Genomic DNA, 13,601 nt, shown 5'->3' on the forward strand with positions numbered 1-13,601 from the left:
ACAATTACCAAAATTATTTCTATTTGCTAAATGCCAGAATAAAGAGAAAGAAATTTTTTTTAGACATTTTCGTATTACTTTCTTGAGAGTCAGAAGTTTACATACATTTCATTAGTATTTGGTAGCATGTTTTTTAACTGTATGACTTAGGAGGTCAAATATTTTGGATATATATATATACACATATATACACATTTCTGTGTGTTTAAATCACTCTTTGGTTAGTGGAAAATTCTAGAAATGAGCTACGTGACCTTCTGCTAACACCAGAATGCAACAGGGCTGCTCAGGAAGTAGCTGCAGCTGAAAACTATCACACAGAAAAAAAAGTTTAATACTTATTAAAACAAAAATACTTAATATATGCTTAACTGGACCATAATAAATAAATAAATAAATAAAATGTTTCACTTTTTACCAAGTCAGAAAGCTAAGCTTGGGGTAATGCAGTTAGTTGTGGTTATGCTAAATAGAATCCTGACAGGGTGAGCAGGATCCTTAACTTTAATGACAAATTGAGAGCAGAACTAAAACCACTTTATACCCTAAAAACTCATGCTGTTTAGTTTTTGAAAGTCCACAAGGTATAAATTCAACAATCTGTGACAGGGATTTTCTTTGACATATGAAAACTTGGGAACATTTTAAGGCTCACGCATTGGCTGATTTTTATAATCTTTGCCCTTTTCCACAACTGCTGTGCTGCATTTATGTTTTGGATTCACCAGATCCGAATCCTATTCCGCTCTGGGCTTACACTCACTACTGTACTCCTAGCTTCCCTGAAACTCCATCCCTGTGCTTCTTATGCATTTGCTTCTTCACAGGCTTTAATGTCTGCATTGAGAAAAAGCCAGAGGGGAAAAAGAAAAAGCGCGTGGAGGGAGAGTTGGTTTTCCTCCTTGCCGCATGCTGTTAACATGCAGAGGGCACCAGCCATGAAAATGCAACGGATTTCTTATTTCTAAGAGAATGATCTTAGTGATCTCATTATTTCCCATGTGGGTAAATGTATAATGAAGGGAGCAGCTGTGTGTGAGGGCTAGAACGCACACATGCCAGTGCACTCCTGTGTGTCTTAACAGCCCTCTAGCCCAGGAATTAACCCTTTCTTAGTTTGCGTCTGTTGTCTGTAGCTCTCAGTTCGTCTCTGATGCAAGATCACAATATAGCAGTTGATGCAGCAGTGATTGCATTGACCTCACAGTGAAGGTGTATGTGTGTATGAAGGTGCCCGCGTGTGTGTGGATCTCTGGCTCACCCTGTGGCTCAAGGCCAGAGTGCAGCACAGCTATATTCCATTTTGACACTTTGATAGACACCGAGCCATTTCCATCCCACTGTGCCCCGCCAGCTCTGCCACTCTGCTGCACTTCTCATTACTGTTAGACCAAAGGAAATCACAAAGTAGGCATAAGGATTGTGAAAATGAGCCAGATAGACGGAGTGTAATTCCCAATAGCTATACAGTATGTGGCTTTTTTAATTACGAATTAGCTGGATGTCAAACATCAAGCTATTTTCAAGTATTTCAGACATAAAGCCAAGAGAAACACATCTGTCAGAGTTGAGGGAAAACCCCCTGTAGTGCTAATTTAGCTCTTTTGGGTGTTCCTCAACACATTTGCCTGTTTGGGGCCTAAAAACTGTTGGATAAAAGACACGCATGTCCTTGTATCCTTGCCTTTCTCCCAGTTTTCGCCCAGTGAAAGGGTAATTTATGACTATTTGAAGACATTCGATTCACTGACCTCCAAAGGTTTAACTTCCTACTTTGGAAAAGTTATTGGTTGAAATTTGAACCATTTATTGCAATGTTTCTTTTACAGCCTGCAGCATCCGTTACAGCAAAATCTGTCACTCAACCAAATAAAAATGGTTGCAAAAGATTAAGATTAATAATCCAATTTAGCTAATGAGGCTACTCAATATGTTAGCTTATAGGGGTACATCAGCTACTTTGCATGACAAAAACAAAGAGGCAGGTTGAAGTCAATGTGCAGAAGTAAATTTTTCAAGACTGGCAATTCTGGTCCCAAAAAGCCCCTAACTAAACAACATGATCCTGCTAATCGGGGTTCAGGCCGCCAAGGCCTCCGCCTATGGCCCCCCCATGAAGGTGGTGGGTCCACAGGAGGACGAACCCTTGTCAACTTTTCAGGCTTGGCCTGAACCGGGCCCCATAGGTAAAGGCTCGCGATAGAAGCAGGTGAAATGTGATTTCTCCGTTGGGTGTCCAAGTTTCGCCTTAGAGATAGGGTTCAAGGCTTGCACATCTAGGAGAGGCTCGGAGTACAGCGGCTGCTCCTCGCCATGGAGAGGTGACAGATGAGGTGTTTCGGGCATCTGGTGTGGATACCTCTTTTGGGGGTGTTCCGGGAATGTCCAGCTGGACCAAGGACACAGTGGAAAGATTATATCTCTCGGCTGACCTGGGAATGCCTTGGTATTTCCCCAGAAATGGAGGAACTGGTGGAAGTGGCTGGGGACAGTGACCCCTGGTCTTGGCTGATGGCATTGCTGCCTCTGTGACCTGGACCAAGATAGGCAGTGGAAGATGTTAAGCTAGCAGCCATAACTGATCACAACTTTGTGTTTCCTGAAAGTCCCACTATCCTCATTCGTGGCATGTTAGCCATGGTGTTTTGTAAATCTTAGCTTAGTAGTTCCACTGAACTTCAACGTCATATATTAGCTTATGTGTTCACATAAGCATGTTTTTGGAATGTGCTGTTTGCATTGTTCTTAAAATGTTAGCCATGGTGTTTTTGAACTTTTCGCTTTAAGGCCCATTTATACTCAAAAACAAACAAGCATGGCGACTGTGGGGGGAGGTGTTAATAATGTTCAGCTTGCCTAAAAGACAACAACTGAGGCAGTGTTGCATCAGACAGTTTCGCCATTGTAAATATGCAGAAATAAGAAATGAATGCAGAAGGCTCCGTCTGTATCCATATTTGTATGTTTCGTCAAGCATAATTGGGTCTTAAAGTGTTTCTAGAGACTTGAGCTCCATGTGTTAGCTTGTGTGTGAATATTAGTGTGTTTCTGGGACATTCTGATAGTCTTGTTTGTAAAATGTTAGCAATAGCATGACTGAATGCTAACACTGGCTTTCATCTGATATGGAGTTTACTTTTAAATTTTATTTGGTTTTCAGTTGCTGCTCAGTGAGTTAGCTTAAAATGAGCCAGGCTACTTTTTGTTATCTTAAATGTACCCAATTAAGGATTCACTCCCATTTTAAGTGTCTGATTCATCCATGTCCAAAAATTGAAAAAAGAAACAACTCACTTTGCGAACAGGTGCCACCAATAGGATAGTGAAGAGGTTTCCCTTAAACTCACTTTGGACAGACTCAAGGTCTTTGTAGCCCACAAATGAAAACATCTTTGATTAACATAGAGTTCAAAACCCCCAAAACAAAAACAGTTGTTTTTCAGTGTTAATTTATTCCATAGTGCTCCAGCAGAAGAATAATTTGGCTAAACCACCATGTTATCCAGCAACAGTATGAGCAGCACAGACTTTTCATTTTAATTCCATCCCAGTCCACATCACTGACTTCATGCTAACACCTACAGTATCTGACATGAACATGTGTACATACATAAACAAATGTTTCCACTCCAAACCATTCAACTATTGATCTCTCAGTGATCTCTTAAACCAACCGCTGGTCCAACACGCTGCTGCTTATTTACATAACCTATTTGCATACCAAAGTAACACTGCCCATGACACTTGCCAATGAATAATTCAAGAGAGGTGTATTTACATAAGGTGCAGAACCTGAAATCTCCCCGGGCACGGGAGTGACTTCAGGACAGAACTTTGTTTTGTGGATGACTTTTGCATCAGCCGCTCTGTCTGCTCGTCCCCCTCCTCAAACTAATTAATTAGCTAATTTCAGCCTCTGCCAAGATCAATGGATTCGGCTATCCGTGCAGGCTAATACAATTCACAGAATGAGGGTCGGGGGAAGAAACTAAGATCTGTGGGCCAATTCTCCTGGGAGAGTGGCCTCATCTCTTGCTGCTTATTTTGCTCTGTGCATCCCTGCTCCAGCCAACACCAGCAAAACAAAATACTCCCGTGATGTATATAAAATATCTGTTTATGCATGCATTATTCTGACAAGGACGGCTCTTTGTCTTTGATGTTTTATGGTAGATAAGGTTCCTTGTATGCACATTGTGCATGCATGTCTTTGCATAATTACCCCTCATATCTGACTGCGCTGAGCCATTGGAAAGTTGTGGCAAAAAAAAGAAAAACACAATCAGTCAAGCATGTACGCATGCATGTTTTATTTACTCATTTGCATGAATGTGAAGGCTCCGTGAACAGAGTGGCTTTCTTTTTTTATTGTTGAAGTATTTAGGTTAGTTGCTGTGTATGAAAAGGAAAGCACAAGAAGAATAGCAGCATTTGCATGTGCAACATCAAAGGGGTGTTAGGATGTGACGATCACAGCACGGTTGCTTGTTAGTGATTGATGCATTGAGGTTGCAGGACTTGTGCGCGTTTGAAATGTGACGCTGTACAAGCTAATTTACTACACAGTGAACTCAATTCCACTCCTATGACAGGGCGGTTCGTTTTGAGTCAAATGGAAGGGTCAGATTTTGATTATCTCCTTCCCTTGAGATCCGACTCTCGTGTCACATATATTCTAAATTAAATCCAAAATGCTTTATTGACATTAATGTAATAGAGGTTATATCCTCAAAGCCTGGGGTGAGAAACATAAACAAAAAAGGTGGAATTCATTGATTTGTGCTTCCATCAAATAAAACAACATTTTCTGCGGTTGTGTGTGTGTGGAACTGTACTTGTCTCAACACCTGCCTGAGGACTAAGATATGGGTGCACATTTTAATTTGTGGAATTTCCTTTGGTCATGCTTTATACTTGTTTAAATCATGTCTAAATATATAGATATAAATAAATAAATAAAAAGAGTATAGTTTTGTTGACGTTCAGAAAACCACTGTGTGTGTGTTCATGTGGACTTGTTTACCTATCTAACTGGGGCTTTTGCTTGGATGCAGATTCATTAACAGGGGACATCTAAAAAAACAGAGAATATTGTTATATATTGTGTTTTCTCTGCTGAAAAGGATTTCTGTGATTAATTTTGTAGTAATGGTGGACACTGGAGCCTAACTGTCAGACAGAAAAAGGACAGAAGAGCAGAAGAAAGATAAACAGGAGAGAGATACAGCCCATTCCAGTTCATTCTAACCCACAGTCAGCAGTTATTCTGCAGTGGTCTGTTCAAACTTGAGAGTTTATCAATAAGATGAAGAGTGAGGTTAGGTGGATGAGCACTGACAGGTTACATCATGCATACATACAGATACATCTCAGAGCACTAAGCTGTCAGTAGCGCTAGATATACCTGGCTACTAAACTACAGCAAAAAGTGACATATTCTTTGCTTGTTGCCACTTTTCAAACAACATCACTAACTGTTAATTAATACATTACTTGGTCATGTCGTATGTCGTATTGTCTGTTTTAAATGCACTCCCTCGCCACCTTGTGGCCTGGAGTCTTCGCACACTGTCATAAATTACTTTTAGTGAGGCCTGTGTTCGTTTTGGAATTGAATGGAGATTGGATTGAAACAAGTTTTCTTTGTTCAAGACAACTGTTTACTGGATACAACGCCCCAAGGTAAGGCATTTATCAGTACAGCTACGTAGCGCAATGGTTTAAAACATGACATCAAGCAAACATAGCAGCTAGCTATATGTTAGCCTGGTGCTCGGACGTTTCTGTAGGCTAACTTGACAACAAGTAAACACTACACTGATACAGTCCGAGCTACAGGATAATAAGCCTTTCGCTCGGGCTGTATCACTCTTCTTTTTATCTTTCTTCTGCTCTTCTGTCCTTTTTCTGTCTAACAGCTAGGCCCCTGAGTCCACCATCACTACAAAATTAGTGTTGGAGATCGTTATTAGCAGAGAAAAACACAGATCTGTGTGTTTTATCTCTTCTTTCTACTAAACTTTGTCAGCCAGCGTGGTGTTGTCATAGAGACAAAACCAATCTGGTCCTGCTCAACCCGACCTGGAAGCTAAGAAATAGCAGTTTAAAATAACCCGTAACCAGCAATATTGGTGCTGATAATCTCATTTTAAAGTGTGGATTACGATCAGGTTTATATACAGAAGGCAGACGTTTTCAAGATCACTTTCAAACATCCCCTTTAAAACAAAGAAAAGTAGAGTTAAAAAAAGGATCCAATCTCCATTCATTTTTCTAAACACACGCCTTGATAAGAGTCAAGAGTGTGCACGCAATTCCAGCCAAAGGTGTCACTGCAGTCCACTTCAAACAGATAGTCCTCACAGACCCTTTAAGTTCTCTTTTTGGTCATGCTTTAATCATGTTTAAATCCCTCTGGTGAATATATAGCTTTTGCCAAAAGGGGACCTGTGATTGTGCCAGTGTATTCTGGCACAGTTCTGCTTCAAACTGTTTTTATACTTTGTGTGAAAACGACTGTTTGTTTTCTGTCTTGCTGTGTGTGTTTACGAACAGTGTTGTTGTGCATATGTGCATTTGTTTACATTGGTGTTGTATTCTTTTAGGTGTTTTTCAGGTGATAAATTTCACAAGTTTAACGCTCCAACTCTTCCTTTGCTGCAAATATTGGCTTAATCTGCTAATGCTTGAGTTTCTCTTCATCTGTTATGGTATATTTTTGATCTTTAACAAAGTATAAATACATAGAGATTTGTCTTGGGAGCACAAGGTGGAAATCCACTCCCTCAGCTTCCTTTTTCATACAAATGTTTACAACTAAAGTGTGAACTATGTGTTTCCTATAGCTGCTTTGTGAACTTCCTGCCTCTTCCTCTCTTGCAGCACCCAGAGGGATGAGGACAGCAGACCGTCCCATGAGAGGCCATGTGTCTGGACCCTTGGTTTAAACCTCAGCCGCCTGCCATCCTCCCTCAAGGGAAAAAAAAAATGTGCGTGCGCTGTGCAGGAGAAGTTAATTAGCCAATTGCACATATGCACACAAACACACACAGAGGAAGGCATACAAATTCATTCTGGCATGCATGGTAATGCCACACACACACACTCACACACACACTCACAAACATGCAATAAGCCCACATGGATTTGAGGACGCTAAGCAGCAGGAACCCCAGGGAGCAGGCTGTCTTGACAAAACAAAACAGATGTTTGTGTGCACAATGTCACCCTAATGTCAGCAGCCACGCTCCTATCCCCCTTTATTAATCACAGCATTCTCCTGCGCAGGCTTCAATTTCTGTTTTGATTTAATGTTTCTATCTACTGAAGGCATGTGTGATAAAACGTGTGATAAAACCACATGGGATGTTAAAGATTTATGCTGTTAGGTTTCATCATTTATTTCAAAAGGCCTGTTTAGCCTTCGACAACCTCTGTCTGTGTGCCCTTGAGCAAGACCTTTAACCCCTCCCCCAATGCACAATTACAAAGGCAGTCTGAAATCACTCAATACTCACAATATTGTCATAGTTTGCCATTTCATAGTGTTATACCCTATACTGAGTGTCCTATAGTTCACCAGGGGGGGACAGGAAGTGGGCTTCTTTAGTGGCTCAAGCTGTTAAATGATGTGAGATAGTAGTATATACATTCAACTCAGTGGAGTAGGGGGTGATAAAACAGAAACAAAAATTACAGATATCTTGAAACTTTAAATGATTTTAAAGGGCGTTATGCTACCTGATGCTAACTATGTTTGCTAGCATAACTCCTAGTCTAACGGTCTGAATGAAGAAGTGCTAAAAAATGCAGTTTTTGAGTTTCTTCCAGAGGCCTGCCAAAGAAACATCTGAAAAAATGTAAAAAAAAAAAAAAAAAGAGGTGATTTATAGGGGGAAAAATGCTTTTACGGACTGGTTCAAAAAACAGCCTGGATCTAGTTAGCTCATCCCTCTACCAATACACTGTACAGGAGGAAAATACTTTGGATAACTTGTGATTTTTTCAATGTTATCAAACTTACAGGTTTGCCTCTTCAGGCCTTTGCACACCAACGGTGACGCGACTTAATGGCACAAAATTGCGAAAAATTTGGGGGCATCATATTTAATTTCTGCAGCTATTCTCCTCCAAAAGATGTCTTTGTAATTGTTGTCGTGTTGTTTTTATGTCTTTTGCTGTAAAGAACCAGGTGCTGGGGCATAAACACAATCAGTGTTGAATCTTTTGGTATGTGGCTTGTCAGCAATGAGCATTTTGATTGGCTGAATGTGTACTTGCCGCAAGCTAACTTCAGAAAAATTGTCCTCGGTCCAAAAAAATAAAAGCTGCAATTTCACTAAGAGAAAGGACATTGCTGGTGTGAAAGCTTGCATTGAAAAACAATAGGTTTGAAAAAAGTAGATAACACGCGAAATGTTAGCATGAAAAATACATGTCTGGTGTGCAAAGGGCCTTACAATTACATGGTTGACTCAACTGACAGGCCGGCACCCTTTACCTGTTAGCAAAGCGGCTTAAGACCAGCCTCTCTACCTCATCCAAACTCAAACTAATCTAGCATTAGTTCTTCATTTCCAATATGGCCTTTGTCAATGATAGTCTTCAAAACCCTGTATTTGAAACATATGGATGATGTCATAGACACTATGTTCGTTTATAACCTCCGACCCCGTGAGTAAACCAATGTGAGAGTTTTAAAAATTACAGCCCCTTGTGAGTTCACTGGACAAAAAATATAGTTGACTTGAAATTATGTTGTGTTAATTTCAAACAATTTGAGGCGCAGCTGACTTGAGAGGCTGGCACACTGTAGCAGTTAGGGAGGCAGCCAAGGGCCTTCCTCAATTACATTTTTTCTTTTTATATACATGAACTTACTTGACTAAGAGTTATTTGAGTAAGCTTTACCAACATGGTGTCCACTGGTCAATGCTTTAAAACTGGATCAAAAACCATAGGGTCACATCATGGACTACGTCTGCATACTGCGCGTCTATGATTAACCAGATAGCTAGCTATAGCCAAACGATAGGGGCTGTACTAAGTGTGCTTGCAGTGGGAACAGCCAAAAGACAACATGATAAAAAATGTCAACTTTTGCTGTGCTTGGGAAGTTGAAGCTGTTACGACCAAACTCTTGATAAAATTTGCAGTAGAAAAAAAACGTTCTTTATTTTTCTACATGGAGCTAATCATGGTATGTTTTGCAAAGCAGTAACCAGTGGCAACAATTTTAACATATGTTGTAGAAGCATCGAAACTGGCGCAAAGCAGTGACACTAAAATACAGTTTGCTGTATAAAAACATGGTTTCCTCAGACTTCTCTCCACATATTTCCAAAGAAGGATGTGGAAAGGTTGGTACGCATGATTGGGTTGAGTGAGCCTGCATTGACTTAAAGAACTGGGCCTGTTAATACCAAAGTGCTGTGGTAGCACTGAAATAGCTGAGGAAAAATATTTTATTCATGCGTCGATTTTGCAACTCTGAGAATCATGGGTCTCTCTGTGCTGTGCAAAGTGTGACTGCCATATTACCTGGCTATATAAGTGCATACAGCAATTCTCCCATGTGGGGGAAAACCAATAGCGACAGCAAGACTTAACAGAGCAGTGATACTGGACTGCAACATCCTGGCAGACTTGAAATGATATTTTTTAGTCATAGAGCCACATATGGAGCCAGAAGATGTTTATTCCAAAATATCCTCACATGTCAAGTACCTAAGGTGTCACAATTGAAACAGCTGAGGAGAAGAAGGCTTCCATCCATCATAATGGGGAAACGATGAACGAGCTAGCTGTGCTAACCCAGCACCAGAGGGAATACCTGAGGGCAGAGGAGCATCATGCTATTCATGGGGACTTGGCCCAGGAGCTAACACCTGACACAAACGCCACATTGGAAAGATTTTACCTGCTGTGAGCAGACAGGATATAGAGGCGCAAGACTGAACAAACTGGTGAAGAAGTCCAGCTGGCTGAACTGGACAATGATGGACAAGCTGTCATCATCTATTTACTTATGGACCTTTTTGCACTTTCTATACACTTTCTTACTTCTGTTTTATTGATTGCTGCTGTGATTTCAATTTTGTGGTAAATAAAGCTCTATTCAATTATATTAATTTTTTAAAGTTTGACCACAGCCCATCTGTGTCGAATGACTGGAGAGATGGACTATTTTTTTCAACCTATACTGCAGCCAGCCAGCAGGGGGAGCAGTTTTTATGGCAACCTTACTTCCTGCCGTGCAAGATGACCATTTTTTTTTACAGTTTATGTGCTGGACGGAGCTGTGTGGACAAGATGGTGAAAGATCGGGACCTCCTAGTGGTCGAAATGCAGTAATACAGGCACCTGTATGACTCTTCACACAGAGATCACTATGACAACCGAGTGGTAAATAATTCATGGCGTGAAATTACGGCCACTCTCAGTAGAAAAGAGAAAACGGGTAAAAAAAAAAAAACAGGTAAAATCTCTTGGACAGATATGTCATGTTGTAAACAAAGGCAAACTTCTTAAACTCTCGTTTCGTACTCTGGTAGACGTACATTTGTGATACACCACCCTCTGCAGTTTGCATGGACACCAACAGACGCTGTGCAGGATGTTAAAAAGCATAAAAGCCTCACGCGTTCTGTTGTGCGGATCTTGTACGTCTGATTTCTGACAGCTGGAGTCGCAAGACCAACAAGTTCCCGCACTCAACACTCCATTGATGAGTCTCTCTTTGATTGGTCTGGTCTGGCTCTGTTAGTTTTGTCCGTTTATCATCAAAGTCAAGCTAAATACAAACTAAATTTGACAGAGTTTGTTTTATTTTGAAAGTCTCTGGGTCTTTTCCGGTAGTTTCTGGTCATGACTTCCTGTCCCGTTAGATCTTCCCTACCCTGAATTTATTTGTCCGGCTGTGTATTACCTGCGTCGTGACGGACCAGCCAACTAGACGGACTGCAACAGAGTGGATCCAGTGTAAGTTGACACTTTGACTTGAATGGAAACCTATCTGACTGCAGACTGCAGATGAATCTGGTGTATTTCAGCCGTAACTGTAACTTGGGTGTTTAGTAGTTTGACCTTTGAAAGTTCAGTGCTTCAGATATAAAAGTACTCTGGCGTCCAAGGCCCATGCTTTGTGCTCCCACCATCCACTCTGGCCTCTCCTCTTGGGGTTTCAAAAAAGAGGTAAGAATGTAAAAGGAAATCATTGCCAGTGAGCAGGTAGATGTTATGTGTAGTAAACGTTGAAGGTGAAATAGTTTTATTCAAGGTGAAAAAAAAAAGTCATGGAAAAATGTTAATGTAAGGTGAAACTGCAGATACTAAGGCTCTTCGCTTGGTGTTAAACTTGTGACCCTCTGAGTATCCTCACCCCCCGTCAGACCGCTGTCTCCTCAGTGTAACACTCTAAGTCCCCCCCGTGTCATTTATTGACTCGGCTGACTTACTGCAGCAGCGAGAGGAACTTGTTTATCCATGGAAGTGATTGCAGCCCGTGTGATGCCTCCAACCTGGCACATGAGATTAGTGTCAGCTCTCGCCGCTGCCACGCCAATCAGCCGCACAGAGACGGAAGGATGGCAGGCTCACCCGCAGACACTCATGCAAACACCATGCAGACACACACGCACATGCTCACACAGCCACCACCGCTCCACCCCCCTCTCTGAGGAGCCAGATGATGGCACAGCACTGGTGACAGTTTCCACTTGTGAGTCAACATGAGGAGCACAATGGAGAGGGTTTAGCCTGAGGGGCTGAAGAGCACGGACTCATAAAGAAGGGGAGAGTTGGATTGTACACACTTACACACAGCAGATGTGTCCCTCACCCATCTGCCACTGAAAGAGAAGCCCAACTTTTTTTATTTTACTCACCCACAGTTGGGTTCTTTAAGGAGAAGCACTTAGCCTGTATGAGTGATTCAGAGTATCAGTCTGTGGACCATTAGGCCGTGAGAACAGCTGGCGTATGATGCTTACAGCGTTCATATTTACTTATTTGATGTAATCAACATGCTTTCTTTAGTGTGTTTACATAGCTCATTGAATACACAACAACGTCTTGCTAGCATAGTATTTATCATGGAAAATTAACATTTTTCTGTCTCTGGATGTGTCAAACAGACATTAACAATCCATGATGAAATAGCTCTTACAGATTTATGTTGGTGTGTTGAAACCAGACGTTGAAAACAAGCAGCAGCCTGGGAACTACAACACACTGAAAAAACTGAAATCGTGCACATGAAAGTTCAACTTTTACACCTTGTAAAAATTTAATAGAAACAAAATATAAAATAATAATAATGAAATCCAACCCCTCATAGTGTGTACACACAACCCAAAACAAACTGTAAACAAACATAAACAAACGTAAAATGTGTTTGTAAGAGTTAGCCTTTTATAACGGGGCCCTCATGGAGTTTCTTTGGCGTATGAGACCAGCCGCGCACTACAAAGACTGAAATCAAAGCAAGAGTTTCTGTTTTATCAATGGAAAAGTCAAGCAAATGACTTGGTTTAAAAACTAAAAGATGAAAATGAAGTGTTTATTGCTTAGAGTGAGAAAAAAAACCCACTACAACTGGGGCAAGAAATAAATACTGGTCGGATTTCTGGATCTAAGACATAAATTCTTTTCAACAAACTTGAAACGTTTGCTGAGAAATCTGTTTTTTGGGGAACTGCTGTTTTTCCAAGTGTCCACTAGAGGCAGACTCCATAGGCTGAAAAAACAAACAAACAAACAGAAAGCAAAACAGCCCCCCCCCCCCCCAAAAAAAAATTATAATAATAAAAAAATAAAAATACTAAAATAAATAAAAATAAATAAATAAATAAATAAATAAAACATAATAAATAAATACATAAATAAATAAATAAATAAACTAAACAAATTAAAACATAGCAAAAGCAAAAAAAACCCCCACATAGTTTAAGAGACCTTAATCTTCCTGGCTTGCTAATAAGAAAAACGTCAGAAATCATGGTAAGAAACTTTTGTTTCAGAGTGATTCCATCAAATAAATATACTTTTTTTACATTGACCAATTTCAATTTTTAGTTGTTTGGTTGCTGCTGTTCTTGATTTGGTCTTTACGCTAACAGAACTTTGGCTAGTCTGCCTGCTGGTTAGGTCACATAAATAAAAAAAAAAAAAAAAAAAGGGAAATTTCCTAATCTATATAATGAGTATGAAAATAATATGAAAAATGCAGCTATTTTAGAACAAGCTACCAAATATTGAGCTTACCACAACATTGCACGTTATCAACATAGCATCCAGTGACATTAGACTCTCAGTCTACTAATAAAATGTGCTTGTCACTAGAGGTCGGTGGATCTGACTGACTCTTTATACTTAATTGCTTAAAAAAATAATAAAAATAGTGCATTAATGGGAGAACTTTTATTTACTTTTGTATTATAGTCCTGTTCCTCAAAAAGATTGTGTTTTCACTTTACCATTAAGTGATAATTTTGCACTGAATTTGAATTCCATGCATAAAAATGTTTTGGGGAAAATCAATTTTGTCACTGTTCTGTTCTTACTAAACATAAATGTTTAATATGACAATAAAGTTTTTTTGT

The sequence above is a fragment of the Halichoeres trimaculatus genome, unplaced genomic scaffold (assembly GCF_033239565.1).
Source record: "Halichoeres trimaculatus isolate MK-OKI-2021-1 unplaced genomic scaffold, fHalTri1.1 fHalTri1_scaffold_22, whole genome shotgun sequence".
In the NCBI taxonomy this organism is placed as follows: domain Eukaryota; kingdom Metazoa; phylum Chordata; class Actinopteri; order Labriformes; family Labridae; genus Halichoeres; species Halichoeres trimaculatus.